Source organism: Diabrotica virgifera, chromosome 7 (genome assembly GCF_917563875.1).
Source record: "Diabrotica virgifera virgifera chromosome 7, PGI_DIABVI_V3a".
Classification (NCBI taxonomy): domain Eukaryota; kingdom Metazoa; phylum Arthropoda; class Insecta; order Coleoptera; family Chrysomelidae; genus Diabrotica; species Diabrotica virgifera.
Genome location: NC_065449.1, coordinates 134,146,666 through 134,174,333, shown reverse-complemented (window position 1 = coordinate 134,174,333; position 27,668 = coordinate 134,146,666). Strand labels below are relative to the sequence as shown.

The following is a 27,668-nucleotide window of genomic DNA, read 5'->3' as shown; positions in this document are numbered from 1 at the left end:
AGTGATTCATTTTTTTCGAATCCTGAGAAAACTAATAGGTATTTTTGAAAAATTTAAACGCAGAATGAAAGATTACGTTCTTACCGAGGGCCGAAAGTCCCTGAAAACTTCTATAATGTTTATTTTAATAATCAACTATTTTCAATGGGAAATAAGCCACAATTTTACCAAAAAAAAAATGATTTTATTAACGTTTAGACCCCCAAGTCGGGTGTCGTTGTCAAAATACAAAATAATACAGTATTATTTTGTATTTTGACAACGACACCCAACCCTGGGCGTCTAAACGTTAATAAAATCATTTTTTTGGTAAAATTGTGGCTTATTTCCCATTGAAAATAGTTGATTATAAAAATGCCACAAGGAAATAGCTTTAGAACAACATTTATTTTAATAAGTTACAGGGGTGAAAAACTAGGGGAGAAAATGTAGTGTGATTTTTAATTTCAAATATCTCATTCAAAAGAAACTTTTTATATATTCTAAGGACCTTTCGGCCCTCGATAATAATTTAGTCTTTCATTCTGCGTTTAAATTTTTTAAAAATATTTATTAGTTTTTTCAGGATTCGAAAAAATTGGACACCGTGTCCGTGGTGATATTTTCCAAATCGAACATTCGCTATCTTTGTCAGTGTATGTGATAAATAATTGATTTAGACGTGAACTTAATAAAAAGTTATTTATTGTTTATTATTTATGGAAGATCCAAGCAGAGAATACATCAGGATACATTATGTGATCCAAGTATTTTGTTGTTAAAGATGTTCAAAATTGTAAGCGTTCCATAGTAACAATATACCACTTGAGAGCAAAATAATCGACTCACTTGCTGAATAATTGTACACGTGGTATTTCCTAAACCTGTTGTCCGATTTGAGTGATTTTTTTAGTATGTTATAGCCTTATTATTTAAGAAAATCGATGTAATATTATTGTTGCTATACAGGTAAAGGTCATTTTATACCGGGTGTAACAATCATACTGTGTTTTTTCTTAAAGTTCGGAACACACTGTGGAGTATTCTAGCATATAAAAAATATTTAAATTAAAATTCAATTGTAGGCTTGGGCTTTATTAACATTTTCTTTTTTGACTCATTTGCTTATGATGGATAATAAAAAAGTTAGGTACGTTTAAGACAAAAAAAAAACACCCTATGATTGTTACACCCGATATAAAATGACCTTTACCTGTCTAGCAATAATAATATTACATCGATTTTCTGAAATAATAAGGCTGTAACATACTAAAAAAATCACTTGAATCGGACAACAGGTTTAGCAAATTCGAGACTTCTAACGTGTACAATTCAGCAAGTGAGTCGATTATTTTGCTCTCAAGTGTATTATTAAAAAATCACTTTAACACTTTTCCTCTTTTCTCGATTGAGTATTAGTTTTTGTTGTACATATAAATTATTACAATCACTGAATACATAGCTAGTGAAAAAATTATCACATTTAATAACTGAATTAATAATTTGCAATTATACAAATAACAGTTATCCAAGCCAACATTCAAAAGCCATCTCTTTAACCTTCGGATGACCAAGCGGGGGAAATTGTGACCCCAGCGTACGTTTTTCTTTAATAAATTCAAAAGTGTTTTCAATTTTTAACTCATTTTTTTATTTGACCTTAATATCATTCTAGATATCCTCATATTTTGAAATAAAAAAAATCACCGCCAACGGTGAATGAACAATGAAAAGTACATAACTTGAAAACAAAAACAAAGCTTCTTTGTTGTTATGGAATACGGCGGCAAATGGATATGGGTAGATATTATGATTTACAATACAATATTATAGATAAAGAATCCATTACACGAAAATGTCGACATCCAAACAATACACTGTCTCAAATCGTTTTATTAGGGAAATTGTAGAATATTTTGTTCAATTTTTTAAATGGAAGTTTTGTTTCGACATGCAGCGCCGGGGCCCCTTATAATTGATACGGCTAATACGGCGGTAGCTACTCCTTTGTTCAGCAGCCAACTTCTTTGCTCTGAAATTAATAATAATTGTCCTGGTTTTGAGAATAGTCGTCTCCTAATCATATTCATATAACACAACATTCCTGCGTTGCGACGCCTACAGTAATATCGAATATCGTATCCAAACTTTTTAAAAATATTTACATAAGTAAATAAATAAATAAATAAATTTACATAAATAATTTTTTTCATTATTAGTTTTCTAGAAATCTAAACACCAGAAATCTTTATCAGTATACATTATTATAGTAAGACTATTATGTATTGTTTTTGCTGACTGTGTTCTGTGTTATGAGGTCATTCGGCTAAACAAAATTTACCGAAACAGCGCGGCTATTATTTATAAGTATCATAACCAGACAAAAGTATAGAGATAATGCCGGATATCGTGTAGACATAATACCGAAGTATTATTTTAACGATATAGGTACACTTCTCCAAGAAATTAACACACCACCCATCTTTAATTATACGTCCATGGCACCACCTTAAAAACGGGTCATTTTTAATGTCTCAAATTTCCTAAACCTGTTGTTATTTAAATTTAAATGATTTTTTTTAATATTTGGTCTTATTCTATTCTTTATAAATATCGAAGTAATAATAGATATTGTTGCTAGACAGGTCAATTATTGTCAGTGTATACCGGGTGTACCAATCAAACTGTGTTTTTTCTCACTCTGTGGAATATTCTAGCATTATGCTAACTTCTTATTCTAGCATGCAATAATAGCACACTGAAATTAAAACCCAACTAAAGCCTCATATTTTCTTAACATTATGTTTTTTTATTCATTCACTTATATTGGATAATAAAAAAGTTAGGTACTTTTTTAACTAGCCATGTTTTTCATCAATACAGAATGTTTTTAAATAAGTATGCCAAACTTTAATGGGTAATTCTGCACGAAAAACTAATGACAGTTTACTTCATAAACGTTTACTTTATAAATGCTTTGTTTACCAAATAGGGAGGGGTTGAAATTTTTCTTACAAACTGACGATTTATTTATTGCTCTAAAATCGGTTGAGATATGCAAATGAAATTTTGTGGGTTTTAAGAGGTAGTTTTAACTTTAGTTAGTTAGAACATAGACATCGATCACTTAGATCGTGGGTTCAAACCCCACCCGGTATCAGTTGTTTAGATATTTATTAATTTGGCTATTCTTTACTATGGCTATGATATTCACGCTTAAAATGTACCTCTCTGTTACGTTGTTCTAAGATATGCAATAGGCTAATGGGCAACTGCGAGACTTGCAAGACTCTTGCTGCAAGACCAAGACCGGGAGCGCAATACCAAGACCAAGACCAAGACCAGGTGTACTGGCGCAAGACCAAGACCAAGACTGTCTAAGTCTCGTCTTGGTCGTTGTGACTGGCTGAATGACATAAAGTCCATGCCATAAAAAAAATTAAATTTTTTTGTTGTCATTTTTGACCTGGGGTAATTTTTCCCCCATTGGTCATCCGTGTAACAAAAAAAGGTTGGTCATCGGAAGGTTAAAGTTAATGATGACATTGTCACGTAGAATGACATTCTAGTACTGTTTACATATTCATACCAGTGTGAATTTTACTACACGTAATTTGCCGTATAAAGACAGAAAAAGTAGGGATAGCCGTGAAATATTTGCGAATTATGTACCGATGGCCTTAATTTCTACTGAATGATTTCAAACTGTCTAGCCCGTTAAGATAGTGAAAACTGCCTCCAGATATATTCCAAAAATAAAAATACCATGCTGTTCTACATTAAAAAGTATTCGACCAAAAAAAGTTTTAGAATATACAGTGATGAGAGCGCTAATAACCGGCAAAATAGCACAAAAGATGGAAAACGTATTAAGTTGTGAGATAAAAAGAAATGAAACTAGTCGAGCTGGGACATTTAGTGATATTAACCTATAAATTTATATTACATTGACTGTTTCCCACCTTTACACGTATCAGAGGAGTATGTCAACTAGAACTGTCACTGTGACAGTGGTAGTTTCCAAACTCGTGCGATACGTCTAAAGGTTGGAAACAATCCATATAATGTAAATGTATAGGTCAATATCGCTAAATTTCCCAGCTCGATTAGTTTCATTTCTTCTTATCTCACAACGTAATACGTTTTCCGTCTTTTGTGCTATTTTGCCGGTTATTAGTGCGCCTGTATATGTTACGGTTCAAGTTGATTATCCAGTTGGAGTTGACTATTCCTAGTTCGAGTCAACGGCTGGTGTTAGTAAAAGTTTATTTTAAATATACAATCAAGATTTTTATTCAACATTTCCTAGTAAAAGTCGACTTAATCTAGAAAAATATACTCTTCCCACTGCCACTTCCCACTCCCGCAAGGGAGGCTCAGCCTCCCCATAAATTTTTTACACACTACACTGTTTTGTTTATCATGAACCGCGAAAACAACAAGCACTCTCACTATTATACAACGTGTAAATTCCATATTATCACTAATTATCCATACGTACGGAGCATTAGCATTAGAACGCATGATCGCGTCTCAGTTTTATTACATATTATTGTAGGCAGGACCCTGGGTTATCCCGAGATGCATGAACGGAGCCGAGAAGCCCAGCAGTCTCCGTTGCTAATGCTCCGTGCAGCGCAGCAGGCGTTTAAGGAGACCCGGTCTCCTAACAGTGGCATCTACGGTGCCATCACACGCTGCCCGGAGATATACCAAGGGAGGCAGAGTAGCTTCTCGGCTCCGTTGCGTGGTTGCCTGCGTCTCGGGACAACGAATTTTAGGGTCCTGACTAAACATAATGAAAAATCTAAAAGTGCGAATTTTGTTATGAAATTTGGTATGTGGGGTTATAATAATATTTGGAACAAATTGCTCAAATAACTTTTTCCGATATCTCTAACTCAAAGCAAAATACAGGTAATTTATCGTGTTCTTGAATTCGCAGTAGGACGCGTTTAGAATTAAAAAAATTCAGTTGAGTATCTTAAAAAAGTTGAAGCTTTATTATGTATGGACTGCAAAACTTCAAATCTGTATTTATTTTTATATACATAGGTATCTATTTACAAATAGATGGAATTGTTAACAAATAAACGACACAAACTTTGGTATTAAACTTTTACAATTAGACTAACTATTTTTAAAATGATATGATATCATGAAATTATGAATTAGGATGATATTATGAAATGTAAATAAAAAATAGTCAAAAAATGGGGCCTTAAAATACATTTTTTGGCGCATTTTTTTGCTAGTGCAAATTTGTCTAGATATTTTACAGTTAGGTATAGCCTCCCCTATTGTAAAAATCACGAGCCGCCACTGCTGCTCGTTTTAGTTTGAGTTGACTCTGACTAGGAATAGTCAACTCTAACTGAGAATCAACTTGAACTGTAACATATACAGAATATACACTACTCCAAGAAATTAATGCATCACCTTAAAATGGGTCATTTTTGATATCTCGAATTTCCTATACCTGTTGTCCGATTTAAGTGATTTTTTTAATATGTAATAGCCTTATTCTTTAACAATTTCGCTGTAAAATTGTCATTGTATACCGGGTGTACCAGTCAAACTGTGTTTTTTTCTCAAAGTTCACCACACCCTGTGGAATATTGTAGCATTTATAAAATACTGAAATTAAAACCCAACTACTGTAATCAGATTTTCTTAATATTCTGTTTTGTAATTAAATCGCTTATGTTGAATAATAAAAAGTTAGGTACTTTAACAACTAGTCATGTTTTTCATCAAAACAGGGTGTGCGACAAACTTTAAGGGATAATTCTGTATGAAAAAGAAATGACAGTTTGCTTTATAAACGTATGTCCTCAAATGCTTCGTTTCCGAGATATGGGGTGTTGAAATTTTTCTTACAAACTCATAATCAGTTCATCTACAAATGAGTGTTATAAGAAACAACATCCAAAAGCGAAGTAAAAAAACCGCTAGTGTTACCTTAAAAAAGACATGTAGCAAGATAAGATGTACAAGTAAAAAATATATTATCCAATGAACCATTGAAGTAATGTAAAAGTATATAAAACATTTAGAAGTATAGTTAACAATTAAAAAACTTAAGTACAGCTAAAGGCAGACGACGAGGTAACAGTTACATATAAAAAACAAGTGAAAAAACTGGCTTGTTTTTAATGTCAGAAAAACTAAGAGCAAACTAGATTCACATTTCCCAAAATTAATAATATTTAAGCATATGTAATTTTTCCTTTAGGTAACATCATTAAAGAATGCAACTACTAGTATGCAAAATTAAAGATTTTAAGTTAATTAGTTACCAACAGGTCAATCTTTGCCTAGCGCACACAAAAGACAAAATTAATGGAATTTGATTTATCAAACCAAGTCAATTGTCAGCCTAACCCCATGAAGTCGGTAACGTTGAAAAATTTTAAAACGAGTGACTGACAACTGTAATAGCAATGCGGTAAATTCAAAAAGGTGCAATAACAACAGTTATAAAAGCGATTAAAAAAGTGAAAAATATATTATGAAGTAAACAAGGGTTATACGTGAGGGCTGTGCACACAATTTTATAATAAAGTGCCTGCGTTAGCACTGGTTATCCAGTTAACTAACAGATAGATAAAGTAATTTAAATGATAACTTCCATATTATCGGAGCTCATTGTGCAAAAGACAAAGTATGCAATAATATAAAAAATATAAATCAATTTCATTTAAATGTAATTTATAATTTATACTAGGACTTCAAAATTTTAATCTTTATAAAATATTTCAATTGTTAAATCTATTAAATAAACTGTTATTATTGTAAATCTATTATCTATGTTTAATATTAAATATATATATATATATATATATATATATATATATATATATATATATAAAATGATGTTAGTTGTAGCCTTGCGACTGCGGGTCTTCTAACAACCTGACCAAAATTGGTAACCTTGCTCCTGTAGTAATCCTTTTACAAGTTAACAAACAACTTTTTTAACTTGCTACACTATACTGACGAAGCCCAAATAGGCCGAAACACCGGTGTATATAGTTGCACAGAAATGTATGGAATGATGACCCTTCATCATTTTATATATTTCCAACTAAATTCGCATTCACTTTACGAGTATTAGCCAATGATTTTGCTTATTTATTTTTATATATATATATATATATATATATATATATATATATATATATATATATATATATATATATATATATGTTACACTTGAAGTTTCCGCGGGAGCTATATGTGCTTTCTGTTGTTTTCCGGGTTTGACTCTGCGTTGAATAATTTTGGTTTTGAAAAAAACCATTATTTTGACGACGTTTCTAGCGTTGAAGCGGAACTACCTGACTTGACAATGGCAAGTGAGATCTTGCCGAAACGTCGTCAAAATAATGGTTTTTCTCAAAACCAAAATTATTCAACGCGGAGTCAAACCCGGAAAATCCATGTAACTTCCAAAGTAGATACTCGTAATACGTTGTCACTTCATATATACCGTTGTGCAGGAACGCTCCACCAACTTATTCTTTGAATTGACGAATATCTTGTTCCACACATAAGAAAGGGAACCTAATTCTTTCTAGGTTGATTCCAAAGACTCTGATGAATTTTGTCGAGTTGAAACAAGGTTTTATTCGGCGTTGAAATAAAGGGTTTATTATCTTGGGAAAATATACTTATTTTATTTCGTATCACAAATACTTTTTAACACTTTAAAATACTAAAATAACTAAATTAATTGACTAATTTGCTATGCATCAAAAATTATTTTTTAATTATATGTCAAGTGAGAATTGTCAAAATCTGAAGTGAAATAAGAGAGCCGTGAATTTAACGATATGTTACAGAGCTGTAACATAATTCCCCCCGACTTAAATGGGAGTAATAAATGTTATATGTAAAAAGGGAAGGGGGGACGAACTATTATTAAAAGTGAAGAAAAAGAAAATGTAGCTAGTCATACTGCGGTAAGGGATATAATTTTGTTATTGGTCGAACAAGATCTCCTGTACTAGTCCTAATCTTGACTGCCCGAACATGATTATCTGAACCGGGAAAAACTTCTAATACTCTGGCAGTGGGCCATTTTAGAGGGGAAGAGTTGTTAGTTTTTAACAAAACGAGATCATTTTCCTTAATATTTTCATTTAATTTGGACCATTTTGGCCGGCTATGTAATTGGCTCAGGTATTCGACCGACCATCTTTTCCAAAACTTGTATTTGTGAAAGTCGTTGAAACAAGTTAAGTTTGTTAACTGGAAGTTGTATTAATGTTTTTTCAGGATACGAAGAAAGAGTACTCCCAATTAGAAAGTGTCCAGGGGTGAGGCATTGCAAATCAGAGGGATCATTTGACAAGGGGCAAATAGGGCGTGAATTCAAAATCGCCTCGATCTGCGTGAGAATTGTACTGAATTCTTCAAAGACGAGATTAGCATTTCCTACCATTCGGCGAAGATGATATTTGGCACTTTTAATTGCTGCTTCCCATATACCTCCCCAATGTGGACTATGAGGAGGAATAAACTTCCAATTTATGAAATTTTGTGCAGCAAAATTTTGTATATCCTTTGAAAAGCTGGGGGATTTGAAAAATTCCCTTAAATCTTTGAGTTCATTTTTTGAACCAGTGAAGTTTGTTGCGTTGTCACTGTATATAAGTGAAGGAAGACCTCGTCGGGAAATGAATCGATTTAAGCAAAGCAAAAACACTCTGTAGAGAGGGAAGACACCAGCTCGATATGTACGGCTTTTGAGGCTAAACAGACGAAAATGGCTATGTAACATTTTTGCATTGAAGCCTTTTTAACTTCGAAGATTTAATAAAAAATGGGCCACCGAAATCGTAGCCAGTCTTTTCAAAGGGGCGAGAAGGGTTAATTCTAAATTTGGGTAAATTTCCCATGATTTGCTCTAAGGGTTTAGCGCGAAATCTGAAACATATGTGACAACTTCTAACAATTTTTTTAGAGTTCGCAGCCCATTTAGGGGCCAGTAATTGAGTCTAACATTAGATAAAGTGGCTTGGGGTCCGGCGTGGCCTAGCCGACAATGTTCATAAGCAAGTAGTAAATTGACGACATGGGAATTAGAGGGTAGTAATATTGGGTGTTTTTGTTCGTAGGGGATGTTAGCGTTTTCTAGACGTCCACCAACACAAAGAAGACCTTCTGAATTTAAAAAAGGATTCAGGGTTAATAAGGATTTATTTGTGGTAGTCCCTTTATTTTTTAATTCAAGGAGTTCTTTAGAGAATTTTAGGGATTGAGAAGCCTTAAGTATTGATATTGAGGCGGATCGCAATTCGTCTGGAGATAATGTGCCAAGTTTTTTATGACCTGAACGTCTTGTATTGAAAGAAAATCTGTGAAGGTAGGCAATAGTGCGTAATAACTTCGAATATGAAGAGAACTTAGAGAAGAGAATATTAAAGAATGCATCTTCTGTTGTGATTTGTGGGCGTGTGATCATAAGAGATGACAATCTTTCTTCGGGTAAGGTTACTTGGGTAGATTTAGGATTGAATTTTGTCAATTTTAAATCATTTTTAAGTAAAAATTCGGGACCTTTCCACCAAGTGCGAGAATTTAGAAATTCTGTAGCGGTCAAACCACGAGATAAGCAATCTGCTGCATTTTCTTGAGAACGAACATGCCAAAGAGGAGAAATTAACACGATTTTCAAAAATGAAGTTTATTTTTTTGGTCAATTTTGCTAACAATAACATTGCAGAAAGTTCCAATCTAGGAATTGTCACAGATTTTAAGGGCGCTAGACCAGATTTGGATGCGATTAAAGTGCAACCGACAGTATCATCAGTGTAAATGGTGCGAAAATATATAACAGCGGCCTGAGCCATATTTGATGCGTCGGAGAATCCATGTATTTCTATTTTTAAGATTGGTTTGTTATCAAACAAATTGCGAGGTACCTTTAAAGACTTCAGGAGTATGAGATCGTCAAGAAATTTTTTCCATTCAAAATTAAGAGCTTCAGGGAGAGGGTCATCCCAATTTAATTTTTGGAGCCATAATTTTTGGATAAAGCCTTTTCCAGTGACAGTGAATGAGCCCAAGAGTCCTATGGGATCAAATATTTTGGCGAGTGATGAGAGCGCACTCCTTTTTGTGTAAATGTTGATAGTTGAAGAACTTGGAATTGAAATGGTAAAATAATCTTCTAGAGGGTTCCAAGAAAGACCTATGACCAAGAAAGACTTTGCTATTTAAGTCAGTTGAAGATATTTCATAATTTGATTGAGATGACTGTATGTATTTGGCAGAGAATTCTGAAGAATTGGAAAACCATTTGTGAAGATTAATGCAGTGGCAATTTAACATGGCGTTTAGCTGATGATAAGCGGATTCTAGTTCAGCTAGACTATTAGTTCCATATAGAATATCGTCGACGTACGTTTGATTTAACAAAGCGTCAGAACCAAGAGGATATTTTGTGGCATAGAGAGTAGCTATTTCCTTTAGACAACGAGTGGATAGGAAGCTAGAGCAAGTTACTCCATAAGTTACAGAGGTTAATTCAATACACTTTAAGGGTTCACTGGGATTATCTCTCCAAAGAATATTTTGTAATAATGTTTGATCGGGGTTGACGTTGATTTGCCGATACATTTTTTCTATATCTGTGATGAAAACAAATTTAAATTGTCGAAAACGACATAGGATATCAAAGAGATCAGGTTGCACTTGATAACCAGTGAGTAATATATCGTTGAGAGAGTATCCGGAAGTGGATTTTGCGCTTCCATCAAATACTACTCGCAATTTAGTGGTTAGTGAATCCTTTAACACGCAGTGATGGGGCAAAAAATATTTATTTTCGTTTAGGAAGTTTTGGAGAGTGAGAGGAACGTATTTGGCGTGATTCAGGCAAATATATTGATCAATAAATTTTTTGTAGTCTTTGAATAAAGAAGGATTGTTTGTTAATCTTTTTTCAAGTGATTCGAAACGCTTTTTTGCAATGGGGAACGATTCACCAAGCTTAAGATGCTCGGATGGTGACTTTTGAGGTAAATTGATTTGAAATCGGGCATTTTCAAGAATTTTGTAGTGATTGTTAAAATTTAATTCAGCTGATTCATCATCAGGAGATATTCGTTTTTCGTCGAAACATTTTTCGGTTTCCCAAAACTTGGAAACAAGGGCATCAAGATTTGAGTCTGCGAAATGGGGGTCCTGAGTTTGAACAAGTAGAGAAATATTTTCTTTAAACTGAACTTTATTTAAAAAATTACGCGCGATAACCCATCCAAATGTTGTATTAAAAAGGGTGGGGAGATTATGTCCTAATTTTATGAGACCAGGTTGCAGAATGTTGTAATAAGAGTCTGCTCCTATCAAAATTCCAATATTAGATTTTTGATAAAAATATTTATCAGCGAGAGTGAGATCTTTGGGTATATTGAGAGTATTGGGGTAGATGTGGAATTGTGGTAGCGGACAAGTTATTTTTGGAATGACAGCACATTCCAAGTTAAGATAAGTAGATTGTAAGTTAGGTGAATATAGCTTAATCCTTGCCATTAATTTTGAAGTAAGGGAACCTTGTGAAATGCCACAAATTTGTAATTCCCTGCGGGAAGTTTCGGAATTAATTCTACTTAAGAGGTCTTTGGTTATAAAAGAAACTTGGCTTCTAGGATCAAGAATTGCCTTAGCTAATATGGGTTTTCCTGAATTGTCGATTAACCGTACTAGAACAGTGGCCAAGAGAACTGAAGAATGTGTAAAAGCTGTATTTGTAGCGCTTAGAGCAACGTTTGAGTGGTTTTCATCTTCGTTGAAAGAAGATGCTTGTGCATTATTTGACGGAAATGAGTCAGTGGAGATCGTAGCATTTTTGGCGAGGTATGAAGGACCAGAAGAATTCGCATTATTATGTGGACGAGAAGAATTTTGATTTCGGTTGTTATTTTCTTGAGAGGATTGCACAGAAAGTGTAAGTCTAGAAGAATTTACATTTGTGTTACTTGAGCGATCATTGCAGGACTGAGAAGTATTAGAAGGAGGAGAATGTTTAGTATTTTGTACATATGAGTTTTGATGTATCAGGGTGTGATGCTTCTTTGAACATATGGAACAACCGCGGGAAGAGCAATCAGCAAGGGTGTGTCTTGTACCCAAACAGTTGAAGCACATATGATTTGATCTTAGAAAATTATATCTTTCCGATGGAGAAAGAGAAGAAAATTGCTTGCAAGAGTATATTTTGTGTGATGAATCATTGCAGTAATTACATTTGATGTAATTGCGAGAGGGGAGAGCTGTAGAAGTATTTGAATGAAGAGAAGTAGCGTTAGATTTAATGTGTAATTTATCCCTTTTTGATTCAGTTGTTAGGTCTGCAAGAATATTGCAGCGTTCATTAAGAATTTCAAAAAGTTCATCAACTGAGGAACTTCTATCTCTTTTTTCACCATAGTATCGTTTAGTGGCAAAATCGAGCTTGCGTGTAATTAAATTAATTAAAATATAATCCCATGATTCGATGGGAACGTCTAAAATTTTTAAGGAGTCAATATTTCTTCTTAGATTATTTGTAAACTCACTCAATGAATGATAATTGCTTCTTGATAGAGTAGGGAAATCTATTATAGAGTTAATATGGGCATTTATTATAGCAAGATTATTATCATATTTCTTTTCGAGGATCTTTATGGCGAGATCAAAATTTTCATTTGTGATTTCAAGTGAATCGATTAAATTAAGTGGTTCACCTCGGAGAGAAGATTTTAAGTAAATCAGTTTTTGAGCCTTAGTAAGAGTGTGGTTTTCAGTTATAAGGGAAGAAAATAGTTGATAGAAAGAGAGATATTTACTGTAGTCGCCATTGAAATTTGGAACAGAAATAGGTGGGAGCCTTACATTGGAATGATTAACGTGTTCGTGTTGAGAGGGTAGAGGAGAAGGAGATTCAACTTTTGACAATTGAGCCAATTTACTGTCAAATCGTGACATAGCAGAAAAGTATTTTAGTTCAATTTCATCTCTACTTTCGGTATGCAAGTCAACATTCTCGTCTGTGTCAATTTTATTACAAACGTCATTATAATTGTTAAAGGCATTGATTAGATGTGTTCTTCGGTGTTTTAATTCAAATTCGTTAGTTTGAGTATCCATATAATTGTTCATCCAATTTAAAATGCGTGTGATTGTGGACTTGCATATACCACGTTCTCTCTTTAATAGGTCCATAATTAAAATATATGAGTATTTTAAAAATTAGAGATATTAATTACCAATGATAATCTGTGCATACGATTCGTGAAATAAATAAAGAGAGATCGTGGATAAACTTTGAATAATATGTAAATGTGAATAATAATGCACAAATATTTAAAAGAGAAATAAAATTAAAAAAAAATAATGAGTTAATTGTCTTATAACCACACGTGAACAAAAAAAATTATAGAGTGAATGATATTATTATGCAGAGTAAATATTTAAGTGAATATAGATAATAAGCGAAAAGTTTATGAAGGCTTTGTTACCGCGATGTTACTTTTTTCTGCTTGAATGAAGCGTTGCTTGTAGGAGTGGAGAATATCGGCTTGGCAGCGGGCAGCGGGAAAACACAGCAAACAGTCTAAAATGGGGCAGTCTGGGGTGATCTGGGCTTAATCGTCTTGAGATTTGAGGTTTGGACAGTGCAGCGTGACGTGAGGAGAGCAGTGAAGCTGGAGATGCGATCTATGCCGTCTCTCGGGATTGGGACAGCCGATGGCGATGAGAACTAATTTCAACTTACTTGAACAGCCTTGCTTCTGTGTACGTTGACGATTCTTTTTGAAATCGTCCCACCAGGGGTACCAAATTATGTGCAGGAACGCTCCACCAACTTTGGATTCGCTTCCAACGCTTCTTTGAATTGACGAATATCTTGTTCCACACATAAGAAAGGGAACCTAATTCTTTCTAGGTTGATTCCAAAGACTCTGATGAATTTTGTCGAGTCGAAACAAGGTTTTATTCGGCGTTGAAATAAAGGGTTTATTATCTTGGGAAAATATATTTATTTTATTTCGTATCACAAATACTTTTTAACACTTTAAAATACTAAAATAACTAAATTAATTGACTAATTTGCTATGCATCAAAAATTATTTTTTAATTATATGTCAAGTGAGAATTGTCAAAATCTGAAGTGAACTAAGAGAGCCGTGAATTTAACGATATGTTACAGAGCTGTAACACCGTTATGACTTCCGCTTTCGGAAGTCACAACGTTTTGCCTAAATTTTTACGAATTTGGCTACTAGATGGTATTAGAAGGCTTATATCAAAAATTTCACTAGAAGTCACATCGTATCTAATATACTCATAAGATCAGATTTTAGTACGACGGTATATCATCAGCGCTAGTGTCGCTCCCGTACGAGAATACATGTGATATACACAACGCGTAGGGACTTCCGTATACCACACCGCTCGTTGTGACTTCCGTTATTTGGCAACACTGTGTAAACATTCCCAGACGCCAGACATTTAATTGTGATAGATTTCCTGTCGTAGTATTTTGTGCAGCTGTTATTTAAATATGAGTAATAGCAGATCTGCTTTACTTTCATAGTTAGCGTTAAATTAAATATATTATCTCTATAATTAGTATATTATACATGTACAAAATTCAAAGTGTCCATTAAATAATCTAATTATTTTTTAAAAACCTTATTAAAAAATAAATTTAGGTAAATATTTTCATTTCACGAAATTGCCGAAAATCGCGTATAGGTATTTTGGACCTAGGCTGAAAAGTCAATTTTAGTGATTGTTACTTCGGAAGTAAGTAAAAGTATAAAAATACACAAAAAAATTGAAACAATGAATCAAAAGTGATAAATAGTTCTAATAAAGTAATAAATTCTAGTAATAATATGAAATACAGTAAACTCTCTCTTAACGGACACCTCCCTTTGCCGGGCACCTCCTCTATATGGACGGTTTTTCAAACAAAAATCATTCGGCGATCTATGAACCTGTACCCTTCAACTGACAACTGACACTCAACACCGGACGTTGACAGTAAAAATGATGTGTAAATGCGGATCTTCTTCTTCTTCTTATGCCGTCTTCTAACCAAGGTTGGCGATCACCTTTTTAAACGCTTCTCTGTCTTTTGTAAAGTGACATATCTGTTCAACACTGAGGTTAGTCCAATCTCTGATATTCCTCAGCCAAGATTTCTTCTTTCCTCCCAAACCTTTTTCTCCTCTACGCCTCCTTGCATGATGACGTGTAGCAGAGAGCATTTATCGTTACGAAGTATGTGGCCCAGATACGATGTTTTTCTTATTTTAATTGTGTTCATAAGCTTCCTGCCATGTCCAATTCTTCTTAACACTTCTTCGTTTGAGACTTTTGCAGTCCAAGGAATTTTCAGAATACGCCTATACAGCCACATCTCGAATGCCTCCATCTTTTTTACGGATTGTGCTTTTAGAGTCAAAGCTTCTACCCCATATAGTAGTTGAGACCAAACATAACATTCGACGAACCTCAATCTAATGTCCATACTCAATTTCTTATTTTGTAAACATTAACTTGAATTTTATAAATCCTTTTTGAGCTATTTCTATTCTGACCTTTATTTCCTCATCTTGATCTAGTTGTGAGTTTATAATTGCTCCTAGGTATTTATACCTCTCGACTCTTTCTATCGGTTTACCTCCAATGTCAGATGTATGTTGTCAACAGGATTTTTTGAGATCACCATTAATGTGGTTTTATTTATATTCATTGTTAGTCCCATGTTTTTGCTTTCTCTGTTAATGATATCTAGGAGAATTTGTAAATCGTCTATATTCTCTGCCATGATTGCCGTATCGTCTGCAAATCTTATGTTATTAATGATGCTCCCTCCAATCCTTACACCTTCAATTCTTTCCCATAGTGCCTCCTGAAATATTAGTTGGGAGTTCACATTGAATAATTGTGGCGACAGCACTCATCCGTGCACGACAGCACGTATCCGCAAATGTGGATAGTAAATATAAAATGAAGACCTTTTTCCAAATATTTTACGATATGAAACTACATTTTTTATTAAAGCTCAATATTCCTTGTTGGCCTAGGAATAAAACGTTTACATTTCTGATTACATTTTATTTTAGTCTTATAAATTTTATATAATTACAATTCAGTCCATTTATACAATTTTCACCACCTACTTCCCTCTCCTTCTGTTCAATGCTAGTTGTTTCCATCTCCCAATGTTACTTTTCTTCAGGTCTTCGTACACACTGTCCTTCCATCTTTCTCTTGGCCTGCCTTTCCTTCTCTTTTGTTATGGTCTACGTAAGAGTACTATTTTGGCATTCTTTTACTTCTCATTCTTTCGATTTGCCCCAAATTTGCCGTCATCGTTATCGTTGGCTCTTTATACAGTTCTTCTAATTCTTTATTGGTTCTTCTTCTCCACTGATCTTCTATTTTCACACCTCCATATTATGTTGCTCTTAGCATTTTTCTCTTCCATCTTTCTAAAAGGTCTGTTTCTGACTTATATCAGCACCCATGTTTCGCATGCTTTGCGTATGATACTGTAGGTCATTTTTTATCGTTTCAAATTGATACATAGCCCTATCAAAGAACAATCTGACTCAAAAAAAATAAAGGAAGGATGAAAATTTGGGAATAGGTAGTTGAAATTGTCTATTATTATATAAGAAAAAGTTGACTACTCTACACACCCTCCATTTTACAAAAATGGAGGGGAATACCCCTTCTCGGGGGTGAAAAATATAGAGTTATTTGCGAGTGAATATATTCATTTTTAACAACAAAAAACATGTTTTTAGACGGTTTTTCGCAAATAACTCAAAAAGTAAGTATTTTATCGAAGAAGATATTCTTAGTAAAAATATAGCTTATAAATAGTGAAAAAAATGGAGTACGCATGAAATCTGTATACCCAGTAGAAGCGGAGTTGTAACTAATGAAAAGTAGGTCCTTATTCGTCCAATTCCAAATCGAATATTTCAAAGTGAAATAACCAAAAAACGGAGCACTTTCCGGGGAAAACTTTTTAAAATTTTTTTTAAAGTGTTTAAAAACAGGTTTATTTTTGTTTTTTTTTTAACGTCTAACATTAAAAGTAAGTGAGTTACGCTCAAAATATGTTTGCTCTATTTTATATTTTGGTAAAAACAATCGCGAAAATCACCCCCTAATTAGCATCCCAAATAAAATGAATCGTTACTGCTTCACAAGGTATTTTGTTTATGTATTATTTCTAATGATCTATAAGTTTTATTGGTTCAAACTGTTCAATTTTGAAAAAAATTGGTTTTAAAATAAAAAAAATTTTTCTGATTTTGAAAAAAATTTCTTTTTTTTTTCAAAATAACTTAAAAATTATTAGTAATACCAAAAATCTCAAACAGTAATAAAATGTACGTTTTGCTTTTCTGATTATTTTGGATTTTTTGTTTTCCTGGTAGACAAAAATTGGTTATGCTATGACTGTTCAAAATTTGCATACACTCGTGATTAGTGACTTGTTCAAGCCATTTTAACTAAAGCCTTTTCAAAACGAAGCACTTTGAACCGATGAAACTTACAGATCATATAAAGGATACATAAGAAAAGTAAAGTGTGAAGCGGTAATGATTAAATTTATTTGAGATGCTAATTAGGTGGTGATTTTCGCGGTTTTTATATCAAAAAATAAAAGGGGCCAACAATATTTTGAGCGTAACTCACTTACTTTTAATGTTAAAAGTTCTTTTAAAAAACAAAAATAAACCTTTAACACTTTAAAAAAGTTGTAATTAATTTTCCCTGACAAGTGCTCCGTTTTTTGGTTATTTCACGTCGAAACATTTGATTTGAAATTTGACGAAGAAGGACCTTTTTTTTTGGGAGGTGAGAATCTTCTAAAGACCGTCTGGGAAGGTGTCCCAGGTGTGTTGGATTCAATCCGCCACGCTTCACCGTGCCGGATCGCCTACCAACTAAACTCACCTCCTCTTTCTCCAGCCGACGAGTCCGGGACCACTCTTAGCGAGTATATACACTGACCCGTCGACCGTACTCTTAACTCCCCCCTGGCACTTTTCGCGTGCGTTCCGCAGACTAAGTGACCCCCTAGTTGCCCCACCCCACACACACCTCGCAAAAGACCGGTCAGTGAAGACGACCGTCCCGTGCAACCCACGTGTGGGCGAGGCAAATCGGGGTGCCCCCCATCCAGCGTGAAACTAGCAAGAAGATACCAGTCGGCAATTACGAGTAACTCCAAGCATTCATATTTTCATTCACTCACACTCACTCTCACACTCATACCTTATAAATTATTACGTAAATAGACTTCCCTATGAGAAATAATGAAAAACGATTATAAAAAAATTTTGTATGGATAAAATTATGGTACGATATTAAATAAAATAAATAAAATTAAAAGGTAAAATCGATAAAATATTTGTATACATAAAATTAAATAAACAAATAAATAAAATAAAGTAAAATAACATGGTAAAGCAGTCAGTGTAGGTTGGATGTAAAAGGTCCTCCCACCCTGGCTGCCCTCTACAACACAAACACGTTAAAATAAATAAAATAAATAATAAGGGTCATCCTGCTTGCAGTCGCCTCTCTTTTTCCTCTTTGTGCTTCATTGTTTTTGTAACAAAGGCAATGACCAGGTCGAAGTCACTCTTGCTACTGATAGCTTTATCCATAAGCTCGTGAGGCTCGCCTAGAGGAGACCCCAGACCCAGCTGCAGCTCGGTACGCCCCGTACGGTATGCCGGGCATACGAATACGACATGTTGCGCGTCATCCACCACTCCACACTCGGGGCATAGATCGTCCGCGGTCTTCTTTATACGATAGGTATATGATCTGAACGATCCATGTCCCGTCAAGAACTGTGTAAAGTAGTAATTGACGCGCCTGTGCCTGCACTCGCACCACCTTACTACATCCGGAATCAGAGATCTCGTCCAGGCTGCCTTTTCGACCTCGGCTGCCCATTCCCTCTGCCACATCTCTAAACTTCTGTTTCGCTCTTGAGGTCCTGAACCAATTGCCCCGTTACCCCTCTGATACATTCGGACTCTTTCTCTGGCCAGAATGTGCACCGGCACAGAACCAGCCACAACCTGTAAGGCAATAGTTGATACGGTTCTGTACGCGCTGCACACCCTGATCAGAGGTTTTCTCTGTACTCTAAGAAGCATGTCTTTATATTTCTTCTTCTCCAGGGCCTCGTGCCATACTGGGGCCTCGTACAGTGCGATGGATAAAATTGACTGCAATATCACCGCTCTTTTATGAGATCCAGGACCCCCTATATTTGGCATTAACTTGGTTAACGTGGAGGTCCTTTCTTCCGCTTTCCGACATGCCTCTTGCACGTGTGGTCCGAATGTCCGTTTGTCATCAAAAGTAATTCCTAGATATTTAACTGTCTTCTGGGGTCTTATTTCGGAGCCTTTATACTCAAATACTATATCTTTTCTATCTCTCGGTCCCCTCAAGATTATCGCTTCTGTTTTCTCTACTGCTAGCTTTAGGTCATTTCTTTCTATCCATTCCGCGGTTGTCTTGATTGATTTGTTTACTCTCTCTTTTATACCCCAATTCATGTCGTCTTCTACTAGTAGAGCCAGGTCGTCCGCGTATGCAATTGCTCTTACTCCTCTCATCTTATTTACTTCTAGTACCCCGTTGTATAGTATGTTCCATAGTGTGCATACGGTTCTCTCGGACAGATAGTCCTTTATTATGTTGGACACATAATCTGGAGCCCCAAATTCGACGATTCTGTCTACTATGAGGCCCCAGTTTGCTGAATTAAAAGCGTTTTTTATGTCCAACAGAACAAGGACCACCCATCTTTTTTTGCTTGCTCTAGCCGCGTCTCTTATCCAGGTCGCGGCATCGACGGTCGATCGACCTTTTCGAAATCCGTATTGTTGTTGTGATAATACTCTCTCATTTTCCAACACGCCTTCCAGCCTCTTCTTGATAAGTCCCTCGTAGAACCTACCAAGGCAGTCCAGGAGGCATATTGGCCGATAAGAGGATGCTGAATCGGGGGGTTTCCCAGGCTTTAGGAGCAGAACAAGGTTCGCTTCTTTTAAGTCCCTGGGAAACTCTTGCTTCTGCAGTAGGTCGTTGAATATTCTTCTGATCAAACCTGGTTTCTCCGTTGCTATTATCTTAATTGCCGCTGGTGGCAGCCCGTCGGGGCCGGGAGCTTTCCCCGTCTTCATCTCCTGACCAGCGGTTTTTCTTTCCTCTTCCGTGAACCTCCACCATCGTTGGAAAGATTTTTGTAAAAGTTTGAATGTCCTTAGTGGGGAAGAGGAGTTCAGCCGATTCCATCCGCTGGTCCTCGTCCAGTTTATATGGGGCCATTATCCTTAATGACTTCATGGTAATTTTGTAGGCATCACCCCATATATCCTCATCCAATGCTTTTATCAGGGTCTGCCACTTTTCCTTTTTTTCTTGTTTTATTTTTTTATTCAGTGTTTTCTTTAGTTCTTTGTAGATTTCTTTGAGCTCGAGGTTGCCCTGGCTTCTCGTGTCAGTCCTTCGAGCTCTGAGGCATCTTTCCCGTAGACCTTCTATCTCATCCGTCCACCAGTAGGGGGATTTTTTGTTATTCTTTTTCTTCACGGTGGCCAACTTTGCTGCATTTTCTAATGCTCTTCTCAGTTGGCCAAGGTCAGAAATCTCTTCCTCATTGATCTTTCTGACCTCCGATAGGTATGTGGTTTTGTTAGAATAGATTTCGGTGTTTCCTATCGGCCGTCTTAGTTTCCCTTTCACCTTAACCTCGTACTTGATGTGGCGGTGGTAGGTAAATAACTGGTCGTCGAGGACATCCCATCCCTGTATTCTTTTGGATAGCCCTTCAGTTGCGATAGTTACATCAATATGTGTCTGGCTGGCCTCTCTTACGAAAGTTGGTTTATTATTATTTAAGACTTGGAGGCCAGCCTGGGCTATCCATTCGTTCCAAAGTTCCCCCTTTTTGTCATTTATGGGGGAACCCCATAACCTCGATTTAGCATTGATATCCCCGGCGACCAAGATTTCTTTTTCGCTTGTGGCGACGCTCATTATCTCATCTACAATAGTCTTGTATCTTAACATAGGGATGTTCGGTGATATGTAGCATGCCAGGAGGCTGAAATCCCTCAGTTTGATGAGTATGTGATTTCCGCCCCTGACAATGCCCCGCACCCCTAGATCCCTATTTCTCATGAGCACCGCCACATTTTTTCCTTTATCTTGTACCCATCCACCGTCCGATGTTATTTTTTTGTTTGGTTCGGGGACGATGAGCAGGTCAGTTTTCAGCTTGCAGGCTTTTAAGTGGACAAGATCGTGCGCTCTACGTGCTCTGCCCACGTTCACCTGTAATATCCGTATACCAGGTTGATCCTTGAGGTCCGTTTTGGTTCAGTTCCCTAGAGTCGTCCCTGCATCGGATTCGCCTTTTTTGAAAAATTAAAATAGTTAAAAACTAGAATAAATAAGTATAGATAGAATGAATAAATAAAATAAATAGGTAAAATGTGTATAAATAAAATAGTTAGGTAAATAGAAATAGTTAAAATAGTAACATAAAGTTAAAATAGGTAATGTAAATAATAAAACAGATCTATAAAATAATAAATTAGTAATTTTAAAATTTGTATAAATACAATACAACCTAGGTGGGCTGTATATGGGCCCACCCTCGTTTTCCAGGAGACGAAGAAGGACCTACTCCTCATTAGCTACAACTCTGCTTCTACTGGGTCAACAGATTTCATGTGTACACCATTTGTTTCACTTTTTTATAAGCTAAATTTTTGCTAAGAATACATTTTTCGATAAAATACTTACTTTTGAGTTATTTTGCGAAAAACCGTTCAAAAGCATAAAAATGAACATATTCACTTGCACTTGCAAATAACTCGAAAAGTATTGACTTCGTGAAAAAACTCTATAGAACAAAAGTTGCTTAAGTTTTCGATAAGTTTTGTATTCCTTGATCGGGCTAACAGATCTATTACACGAGTGATATTTGATATTAGGTATGAATACTGTTTACGCTATATTAATTATGTAATACAAATCTGTTCACATCTTTTAACTGTTAGCAACGCAAACAAAATTTTAATGTGTATGTCGATTCATGAAAGAATTGCTGACCCCATTATTACTCTGATAATAAATACCTCGATAAATTTTTGTGTTTTGACTGAATATGAATCTTAACTTAATTGTCGAATGAAGATATTTGGGTTCAATAGACGTCATTGTATTAATTTGTAGGTATTAGCGTTGTGGTAAAAATTTCGTAAATTATTTTCGGATTAATTTTCACAATAAATTTTGTGCCTGATCTGAACCATCAACCTATATGTACATATAATTAAAGTAACTGAAATAATTTTAGTTATTAAAGTTATTAAAAATTTTAAATTAACATATTCATTGTTGTTCTGAAGCTATTTCCTTGTGGCATTTTTATATTTATCGTTGTCAAAATACAAAATATTACTCTAGTAATACGATAAGGATGTGCATATTTTATATTTTATGCACTTTTTACTATATCCATAAAATCACTAGAAATATTTGTTAAAATTACTATTACCCTGCATCATTTTATTCATTATATTCATTTATTCTTCTTCTTCATAACATATTATTCAATATTATATTACTCTAGTAATATTTATTTCGATGACACCCGACTTGGGCGTCGAAACGTTAATGAAATCATTTTTTTTAGTAAAATTGTGGCTTATTTCTCATTAAAAATAGTTAATTATAACATATTTATTTTTCCCTTAAACGGACACCTGCCTTAAACGGACACTTTATGCGGATCGACTACTGTCCATCCAAGGGAGAGTTCACTCTATAATAGAATAATTGTATCTAATTATTAAAAGTTTTTTGCTTTAAACTTGTGCAGAAATAAATCATATTAACAGAGCTCGGAAAATAAGCACTTAAAAAATTCTAAAAAATTTTTAAACAAATTGTTACAGTTGCTATTTTTGCGCCATAAAAATTTTTTGGATCACTGTTAACAAAAACTGACACTGACACTGACTTTGGATCACTGACAAACTCCCTGAGCGTTTTTTGCAATTATAGGATTTGTAACATTTTGTTTTTTATTTGTTACTAAGCTCGATTTCCTTGGCCGGAGTGTATCTACCTTTATATTTTTCATAATATTTTATTATTCAATATTATATTATTAAATTTAAAATGTCGTTAGTAAACTCCAACTCAAACAATAACCTGGAGCTAAAATAAAATCACTAAAAATATTTGTTAAAATTACTATTACCCTGCATCATTTTATTCATTATATTCATTTATTCTTCTTCTTCATCTTTTTGTGTAGACATAACTCTGTCTGTTTTTCAATGTGACTCCAGTAAGTTGTCATTCCATCGTTTTCGTGGTCTTCCCACTGATCGCCTTCCTATTGGGGAACCGTCTCTCGCCGTCCTTACTACTCTGTTTATTGTCGTTCGGCTTATGTGGTCATTGCACCATTCTACTCTTCTGTTTTTCACCCAGTTATTAATGTTGTCCACCTTGCATCTCTGTCGTATACGTATATCTGCACTTCTGGCTCTACCACATAGTGTCTTACCATCGATTTTTCGAAATGTTTTCATCTCTGCTGTTTCTTGCATTCTTTTTGTCCTTTCTGTATCAGGTTGTGTTTCTGTCGCGTATGTCATTATTAGTCTGAGGACTCTTTTGTAAATTCTGCCTTACATTTCTTTTCCGATATTTTATATTTCTCCATATTGTGTCATTCAGGCAGCCTGCTGCTCTGTTTACTTTATTCACCTGAGCTAGTACTTCGGTTTCGAGCTTTCCGTAGCTAGAGCTAGATAGTGTGATGCCTAGATATTTAAACTCTATGACTTGTGCTATTATCTGACCGTCCAGCTCTAATTTACAACTAGATTTGTTGTTATAACCATGCATTTAGTCTTTTTGGGGGAAATCAACATGTTAAATTTTCTAGCGGTTATATTAAATTGGTGCAGCATACGTTGTAAATCATCTTCACTTTGAGAGATTAGTATTGCGTCGTCTGCATACCAGATTATTTTAAGTTGTTTTTCTCCCATTTGGTATCCTTCTTTTGTTCTTACTTTTTTTTATGCTTTCATCCATGATCAGGTTGAACAATAGAGAACAAGACAGGGAGTCTCCCTGTCTTATCCCATTGCCAGCTTCAATTGGGTCAGTTAGTTCTTCATCTACTTTTACTCTGATCGTGTTGTTCTGATAGATATTTTCGATCGTTTTAATTATTCCTAGATGTACCTCTCTTGCGTACAATAAATGGATAACGTCTTTTAATTTGACTCTGTCAAATTCCTTTTTAAAATCGACGAAACATAAGTATGTCGGTGTGTTGTATTCTACTGATTTCTCTTGAATCTGTCTCAATTTAAATATAGCGTCGGTACATGATCTTCCCGACCTAAAACCTTGTTGTTCTTCTGCTAATCTTATAATTATTGTATTCAGTGTGTTTGTTATCACTTAGTGTTGTGTTTAATAAATTAATTCCTCTGTAATTCTCCGGGGGTCCGAATTACAGACTCATATTCATTCACAGAATTATGTTCATTAATAGCTGTAATTGACTAATGCATAGTTTTAATTATTGTAACAATTATTATTACAGTTAAACTATATAATATTAATGATATTTTATATATGTATAGAATTAAGCCGTTTAACCAATTAACCAATTAAGCCAATTAACCAATTTCGATTTCCAATGCGAAAATGACATGTAATGAGAAATCAAGAACGTTACCGCCTTCTCCAACGGATTTTTCAAGGGAAGGTAAGTGGTAAAAGAGGACGTGGTAAAAGTGGTAAAATTTACGAACGTGGTATAACATGACTACCACTGAACTGTCCCGCGCTGCGGTGAACAAAGTCAAGATAGCCATGATGATCGCCAACATCCGGAACGGATAGGCACTTTAAAAAGAAGACATTTTTATTGGAACGCTAGGTACCAATGAATTCCACTGCCAAGTGTGAGACTCTAAGATAACAGATCACGCTCAAAGTACGAGGTAAATTTGGCAGAAGAGACGTTGTGACTTCCAAAAACATGACAACATCGCTGGAAGTGACAATGCGACTTGAATTACCCTATATACAGAAGCCACAACGTATTATATCCGCTTCCGTATATACCTATATACAGGGTGTTAGTAAATAAGTATGAAAAATTTTAAGGGCTAATTCTACATAAAAAATTAATACCAGTTTGCTCTATAAACATATGTCCGCAAATGCTTAGTTTCGGAGATACGGGGTGTTGAAATTTTTATTTCAAACTGCCAATTTATTTATTGCTCTAAGACCAGTTGAGCTATGAAAATGAAATTTGTTGAGTTTTAGGAGGTAGTTATTACGAATTTTTTGACATACAATTTAGAATTTTGTATTCATCATTGGCGCGCCTACGGGCAATGGTCTGAATTTTTTTAAAGAAAAAAATAGTACACCACTGAGATATTTCGAATTAAAAATTATTTTTAAATTCCACGTCTAATTTATGATAAAAAACCTTTCTTGCCTTTTTTCATATGATGCACCGTTTTTATGCAGAAAAATAAAACACCTTGGCGCGTATTTTCCATTTCTTAATACATCATCAAGAACTATCCAATATAATAATATTAAACTAGAACAATAACAGAAAATATTACTAAGAAGATTTCAACTAGGTGCAAAGCTGCCAGAAATGTTTAAAATGATCTCCTTTACAGATAACAGAAGAATTTTATATTCATCATTTACGCGCGTACGGGTAATGGTCTGAATTTTTTGAAGAAAAAAATAGTACGCCACTGAGATATGTCAAACTAAAAATCATTTTTGAATTCCTCGTTCAATTTACGACAAAAAATCTTTCTTTCCTTTTTTCATACGAGGCGCCGTTTTTATACAAAAAAATAAAACATCTTAACGCTTACCAACTATTTGAGGTAGTTTCCATATGCATAGAAACTTAGTTCAAATACTTTGTAAACGTTAAGATGTTTAACTTTTTTAAATAAAAACGGCGCCGCATATGAAAAAAAGGCAAGAGAGATTTTTTGTCGTCAATTGAACGAGGAATTCAAAAATGATTTTTAGTTTGACATATCTCAGTGGCGTACTATTTTTTTCTTCAAAAAATTCAGACCATTACCCGTACGCGCGCCAATGATGAATATAAAATTCTTCTGTTACCTGTAAAGGAGATCATTTTAAACATTTTTTGCAGCTTTGCACCTAGTTGAAATGGTATTAGTAATATTTTCTGTTATTGTTCTAGTTTAGTATTATTATATTGGATAGTTCTTGATGATGTATTAAGAAATGAAAAATATCCGCCAAGATGTTTTATTTTTCTGCATAAAAACGGTGCATATGTTTATAGCATATTGCGGACATATGTTTATAGAGCAAACTGGCATTAATTTTTCATGTAGAATTAGCCCTTAAAATTTTTCATACTTATTTACTAACACCCTGTATATACAACATTTATTATGGTAAATCCTTTCCCCTCAATATGTAGATTTATCGTAGCACCCCCCTCTTATCAAATATACATTTTTTAAAAAATAATCCCAAGTAGAAAAGGTGGAGGCCGGACAGCCTCTTCTGTATACCGGAAGTCACAACTTAACGTGCATCAATATATATATATATATATATATATATAAATTTTTATAATTAGTAATATATTAATAGTATTTTTAATTATGTATTGTAATCAACATTCTTTTATAATCTAAATTCTGGTAAGTTACTCATTAATATTTTTTATTCTTTCATACATATTTTCTAAATTTTATCTTATTGCATTGTAGAAATTCTTGAGAAAGGAAATAAACATTTCCGAAAGCTTGAATATTGGATAATAGTGTACTTTAAGGCTTCAGTTTGACTTCTATACCCAAAAATAGTGAAATTCGTATTTCCTAATAAGTCAATTAAGATACTATTTGTATATATATATATATATATATATATATATATATATATATATATATATATATATATATATAAAATAGATGAAATAGAGAATGTGGAAAAATCCCCTTACGAACAATTCACACATCCACCATTTCGGGCTGGGAAATATATATATATATATATAATGAATAATTTTGGGGGATGCAGTCAATGTGTTTTGGACTGATTAGAAGTGAAACACTTTGAACTTTTGTCGAGCTTTCGGACAATTTATTTCCTTTATCAAGACAATCTAAAAATACAAATGTTTAAATTTAGATGAAAACTAGAAAAATAAAAACTTACTGCTCGTGGTTTACAAAATAACTAACATACTTATAAAAAACGTAAAAATTCTTTCTAAAAAATATAAATTGTAAACGTAAAATAATTTTGAAATATGTCAAAAAGACATTAATCAAATGTAGTCTAACTAATAACTAATCTAAGAATACAACCTTGTTATATAACATTGTCAGCAAAGACTTCCCTTCTGGTCTCATATATATATATATATATATATATATATATATGTATATATATATATATATATATATATATATATATATATATATATATATATATATTGTTACAACTTTTTCAAAGTAACTTTATTCAAACTCAAATACAATATAAACTTTAACAAACTGACA

General features: G+C 34.2%; 1 protein-coding gene across 5 annotated transcripts in view; it reads left to right on the top strand.

Annotated features, from left to right (window-relative positions):
• Positions 1-27,668, top strand: part of LOC126888763 (activated Cdc42 kinase-like) — a 1,045,651-nt gene that overhangs the window by 563,286 nt on the left and 454,697 nt on the right. The window lies entirely within an intron of this gene.